This window comes from Bubalus kerabau, chromosome 6, assembly GCF_029407905.1.
Source record: "Bubalus kerabau isolate K-KA32 ecotype Philippines breed swamp buffalo chromosome 6, PCC_UOA_SB_1v2, whole genome shotgun sequence".
Classification (NCBI taxonomy): Eukaryota; Metazoa; Chordata; class Mammalia; order Artiodactyla; family Bovidae; genus Bubalus; species Bubalus kerabau.
The window spans coordinates 13,158,016-13,164,387 of NC_073629.1; positions in this window are offsets into that span (position 1 = coordinate 13,158,016).

Consider the following 6,372-nt stretch of genomic DNA (forward strand, 5'->3'; position numbering starts at 1 on the left):
CCCAAAGTGATAGTATTTGGAGGTAGGATTTTTGTGAGGTAAATAGATTATAAGTGTAGAGTCTTCATGAATGGGATTAGTCCCCTTATAAGAAGAGGTCAAAACTGGTTAGTTTTCTTCCTGCTGTATGAGAAAACAAGTCAGCAGTCTGCAACCTGGATAAGGGGCTTCAGCAGAACTAGACCATGCTGGCACCAAGATAGGGCTTTCAGGCTCTAGAACTGTGAGAAATATTTGTGTTATTGATAGGCCCCCCTGGTTTATGATGGGGGCTTCCCTAATGGGAAGTTAAGGCTATTTACTCTGGCAACTTGGTGGCTCAGACAGTAAAGAATCTGCCTGCAATGCAGGAGACCTGGGTTAGAACCATGGGTTGGGAAGATTCCCTGGAGAAAGGAATGACAACCCACTCCAGTATTGTGGTTTATGATATTTTGTTAAGTGCTAAGGAAGTTGTTCAGTCATGTCCGGCTCTTTGCAACCCCATGGACTGTAGACTACCAGGATCCTCTGTCTATGCGATTTTCCAGGCAAGAATACTGGAATGGGTTGGCATTTCCTTCTCCAGGAGATCTTCCAATCCAGGGATTGAACCTGAGTCTCCTGCATTGTAGGCAGATGCTTTACCATCTGAGCCAACAGGGAAGTCAGCCCAAATTGACTAAGATATTCTCTCAGGAAAAATAAGATGCACGTCTGTCTGCCTAATGGGTTGCAACTACCATTTTGTCTAAAGGTGAAGAGATTATGCCCAGTACCATCTCACTGCCTAAGAGTAAGGGAGCAGCTTAGACATTAGATTATCTGCAGAAATGAGAAGTCCAGTCCCCACCCCTCCTCTCTCTTTCAGACTGTCTCACCTTCTTGGCTCCTTCTTCTGTTTTTGAACAAAACAGTGTGATTCTGGTACTCCAGAGAGAAAAGACCTGGAAAACAAAGACCGCAACTTATGATAAAACTGGAAAAGTTTTGTCCACAAACAAAAGAAAAGAGGTATTTTGTGAATAACTCACAAGAGTTATCTTGTGAAAGGATTTATTTTTCACAAATGAAGTCTTAAGCTTTCCTGTCCAAAATTGGCAGTTGTGAGTGACAGTGGCAAATATTACTGTACTGTTACTCAGAGAAAATTCTAAAGAAAGAAATAGTAGGGGGAAAAATAGTGGGGGGACTTCCCTGGTGGTCCAATGGTTAAGAGTCTGAGCTCCCAATTCAGGGGGTCCAGGTTCAATTCCTGATTAGGGAACTAGATGCCACAGACCTCAACTAAGAGTTCACGAGCTGTAACAAAGGTTGAAGATCTCATTGCATGCCACAACTCAGACCTGGCACAACCAAAATAATAATAATAATAATAATAGCAAAGATTACTGTCTTTGGTAAAATCATCACTCCTGTGGAAGCTGGGCTGGACAGGAGACAGTGGTAGCAGAGCAGGTGAGAACCTTCTAGTGGAAACCTAACCTACATCAAATATGAATTGAAGCCTTGTGGTGTGACCATACAAGAGAGACAAGGTAGATGATATGTGTCTTGTTTTGAATGTCCTCTTTGCTGGGATTGCTTTTCGCTAGGTCCTTTTCAGCAGGAACCGTAAGTCACACTGTTCTGAAAACCATTGTGATCCCTCTTTTCAGAGCTGTTTCCATGTCTTAGGCTGACATTTAGCTCCTCTGGGCCCACTGACGGGGACCCAGTGACCCTGACCTCTCTTGAGAGACCAGTCCTTTTTGCAGAGCCCAGATGCCCAACTCTAATTTGCTTCTTAAGAGCCAGCAGAACCCTGGGGTCAGACTAGAGCAGCTCTTCAGAGCTCCAGATATCCACCATACAGAATGAAGACTCAGAATCTTACTGGTGGCAGGCAGAGACAGTGATTCACAGCGTCAGAAGTCGGAGCCTCCAATCCTAAATTCATGAGCAGAATAAGTATCAGTGGAGCTGAGCATGGGGAAAATGTGAACACTGTACCTTTGGCATGGATTGCTAGTCTTCTGTTTCTTTGTGCAATTCCTGTCCTTGTGGAAAGTAGGAGTTGGACTAGAGACACTCTGCAAATTGCTGTTGGCATTTCATAAGAATAACAAATGCACTAAGCTCCTTATAATCTTTCTCTTTTTCATGAAAGTAATATCATCAATCAAATCTTCATTGATCACTCATTGTGTGCTCTGGCATTTAGCAGTGGGCTGGGGGCTTTAAAAGGCAAGGCTCCTATTCTCCAAATGGCTCCATGTGCTGAACTGCAACACATATTTAGCTAAATGAAGTATCAGAGAAAGGAGAAATCAAAGTGAACAGGAGTGGTCAAAAGAGGGGTGATGATTTGTGTTGTCCCTTAGAATTGGGAATAATAGAGGAAGTGTTACTATTATTATTAGGAACAGTGTCTTTTTCAAGGTAGAATTGAGGCTATCAGTGACCCTCTTCATTCTATGTGAAAAGTGTGTCTGCACAGTGACTCATCTAAAAAAAATGTTTCTTCTCTCATGGAGTGGATTCATCACAGTTATTTAATGATTGCCCCCCGAGAAATTAGCTAAGATCTGGGTCAGGTCATGCAAGCATCAGTATCCACATACTTCAAGGATAATTACCATGGATTCCATACCATTGTGTGCTTATTATATGTTACATAGGCAATACCCGTATTACGCCTCCTTGCATTAGAGAGTGAAATAAGTCTACCTTCTGGTCCCAGAGTTTTTCATAGTCAAGGTTTTCACATGTCATTTTCTATTCAGATAAAAGTCCCAATCTGTGATGTAAGCTAAGATACTCAGGTCCCTAAAGGACAAGAGATTAAAGGAGGAGATCTTGTTCTGTTCTGCTCAGGGGCTGAAGATATAGGAAACATTACATTTTCCTAGCACAGAGAGGCCACAGGAACCCGTTTGGGACAGAAGTCCAGCATTCTCCATCAGCAGATCTGGAGATCCCAGCTGTGAAGGGCCACCATGCTGGCCAGTATGACTGTGGAGCTGACAATGGCCACAATCCCACCCAGAGCAAGGTGATGAATATCCCTGTAGGAAGGAAGTTTCACGCTGTTTCATCTCAGACAGAAATCCCCAAACCAAGAGCCAGGAGTCATGATGAAATCCCAGGAGATCCCAGCAATCAGTGCTGTGTAGAACCAACAACAATTTGAGGATGGGTTTCTTTTACAAGTTAAACTGCTGACATCTTTCTTTCTTTTTATGGAAGAAAACACAAAGGGGACTGGCTTGGCATTAGAAACAAATAAGATGAGAAGGACAAATGATCATGTCTCCAGACAATATCCAGAATTATATTTCCCCAAACTTCTAATGATACTGTTGCAGAAACAACTTCTGATAATGCTAGTGGGAATGAGGAAATGGAAGGAATACATAATGACTGAGAGCCAGGCTCTTTGCTGAGATCCTGGTATGGGAATTTGTGAGTCTAATGGGCATCACCAATCCTCTCTGATAGCCCTACTTTGGGTCTGTTAATTCCATCATCTTGTCCTGTCCTCACCCTTGGGGTTCCCAGGACCCAGACTGTCCTGGGGGATGTGGTGGAACTTTGCTGTAAGATTTGAAGCTGCTCCCACATCCTCCCAGTCCTGTACTGGCTTTATCATGAGGACACCAATCTGGGGAACAACTTAGCACCCTCTGGAGGAGGAGCATTTCTCAACCTCTCCCTGACCACCAAACGTTCTGGAAACTACTATAAGGCTGACAGAGGCCTGGGGGTCCAGCTCAGTGAACTGGTGCCACTCTTTGTCTCAGGTGGGTTGATGGTCCCTGGATATGGAAAGCGAAACTGAAAGTTTCTCAGTCGTGTCCGACTCTTTGCGACCCCATGGACTATACAGTCAATGGAATTCTCCAGGCCAGAATATTGGAGTAGGTAGCTTTTCCCTTCTCCAGGGGACCTTCCCAACCAGGGATGGAACTCAGGTCTCCCACATTGCAGGCAGATTCTTTATCAGCTGAGCCACAAGGGAAGCCCAAGAATACTGGAGTGGATAGCCTACTCTTCTCCAGTGGATCCTCCCAACCCAGGAATTGAACCAGGGTCTCCTACATTGTAGGTGGATTCTTTACCAACTGAGCTATCAGGGAACCCCCGGATACAGGGATAGTATTATAATCAATGACTTTTTATTGGTAACACATGGGAATTTAAGAAAAGAGGTGGAAATATCTAGGTGATGTTGGCTTAGTGGGAGGAGTTGGAGAAAATGAGCTTATTCCAAGTTTGACTGCTTTTGTTCTCTCTGCACTAACCTGAGAAGTACACACTATATTTAGATAAAATTACATGAATTTATATTTACCGTTCCTGCATAGTACCGGCAAGGATTCCAGGGCTCATTACTGATATAGATTGGATTTGAAAAAAAAAGAGAGAAAGAAAAAACAAAACCTTCCAAAATTTGCTCAATTATTTTTATGCTTCACAATTTTCTAAGGTTCCATTCAGTGGGCAATGTTGCTATATTACTAATTTTGCAATATGTCATTTTCCCCTGCATGTAGTCACTTGAGACTAAAATCATTAACACATTCCTCCATGCTTGACTTTTAAATAAAAAGTCCAATTATTAAATATAATTTAACAATCTCAATAGACAAAATTAGTTTATACTCAATGGAGTAGGATATAATAAGGAGTTATATTTAAATAAATTAAAACAACTTAGTACAATATTTTCCCTTTTACTTATCAATTTCTTTTCAGTTACCCTCCTCATTACAAGAATAGAGACTCCTTTATGAATTCATGAATTTATTTTACAGATCATAAGTGGCCATCTACATGTACATGTCTGGTGGTTGATACTGGGTATGGGTTGGGACCTAGACCAGAACAGTCAATTAGAGAGTGAATGTAAATGTGGTCTGGATTCTCGGGTAGTGTGGTGGCCTCAGGGTAGGCCTTTTTGCGTGTTGGCTTAGGCTTCCAAAAAAAAAAAAAAAGTGTGATAGTGAATCTACAACATCTCATCAACTAATTAAAAAACTACCAGTATCACTTCCACCACAATTTCATTGGAAATGCAGGAGATGCCAATTTGATCTCTGGGTGGGGAGGATCTCTTAGAGGAGTACATGGAAACCCACACCAGTATTCTTGCCTGAAAAATTCCATGGACAGAGGAGCCTGGCAGACCACGGTCTATGGGGTCAAAAAGAGTCAGATATGACTGGGCAGTTGAGCACAGTGCCCAACAAGGGCTTCCCAGGTGGCTCAGTGGTAAAAAATCTGCCTGCCAATGCAGGAGACATGGGTTCAATCCCTGGGTCAGGAATATCCCCTGGAGAACGAAATGGCAACCCACTACAGTCTTCTTGCCTGGAAAATACCATGGACAGAGGAGCCTGGTGGGCTACAGTCCATGGGGTGAAAGAATCGGACACAACTTACTGATTAAACAATAACAACAACAGTGTCCAACAAACTTGTCTGGATGCAAAGAGAGGGAGTATAGACTCCACTTCTAAATAAAGGAACTGTCAAAAATTTTAGAACCATATGTATTTTTAAAATTGAAGTATAGTTGGTTTACAATATTGCATTAATTTCAGGTGTACAACACAGTGATTTGTCTTTGTTTTGCAGATTATATTCCATTATAAATTATTACCAGATATTGAATATAATTTCCATATTATACAGTAAATTCTTATTGCTTAACTATTTCATATATAATAGTTTGTATATGTTAATCCCATACTCCTAATTTATCCCTCCCTCCCACTCTTTCTTGTTTGGTATAGATTACTTTGTATTATTTTTTAGATTAGATGTATAAGTGATATAATTTGTCTTGGTCAGACAATTCACTAAGTGAAGTATTCTCCAGATCCATCCATGTCACTGCAAATGGCAGTATTTTATTCTTTTTTATATTACACCCATATTTTAAACATCTCCACACACTCACCAACATGAATTCCAATCCATGCCTCCCAACCTCACAGCTGAGTCATGCAGTTGTGTCTGACTCTTTGTGACCCCAAGGACTGCAGCATGCCAGGCTTCCCTATCCATCACCAACTCCTGCAGCTTGCTCAAACTCATGTCCATTGAGTTGGTAATGCCATCCAATCATCTCATCCTCTGTCATCCCCTACTCCTCTTGCCTTCAATCTTTCCCAGCCATCAGGGTCTTTTCTAATGAGTCAGTTCTCCGCATCAGGTGGCCAAAGTATTGGAGTTTCAGCTTCAGTATCAGTCCTTCCAATGAATATTCAGGACTGATTTCCTTTAGGATGTACTGGTTTGATTTCCTTGCAATCCAAGGGACTCTTGAGAGTCTTTTGCAACACCCCAGTTCAAAAACATCAATTCTTCAGCACTCGGCTTTCTTTGTGATCCAACTCTCACATCCAT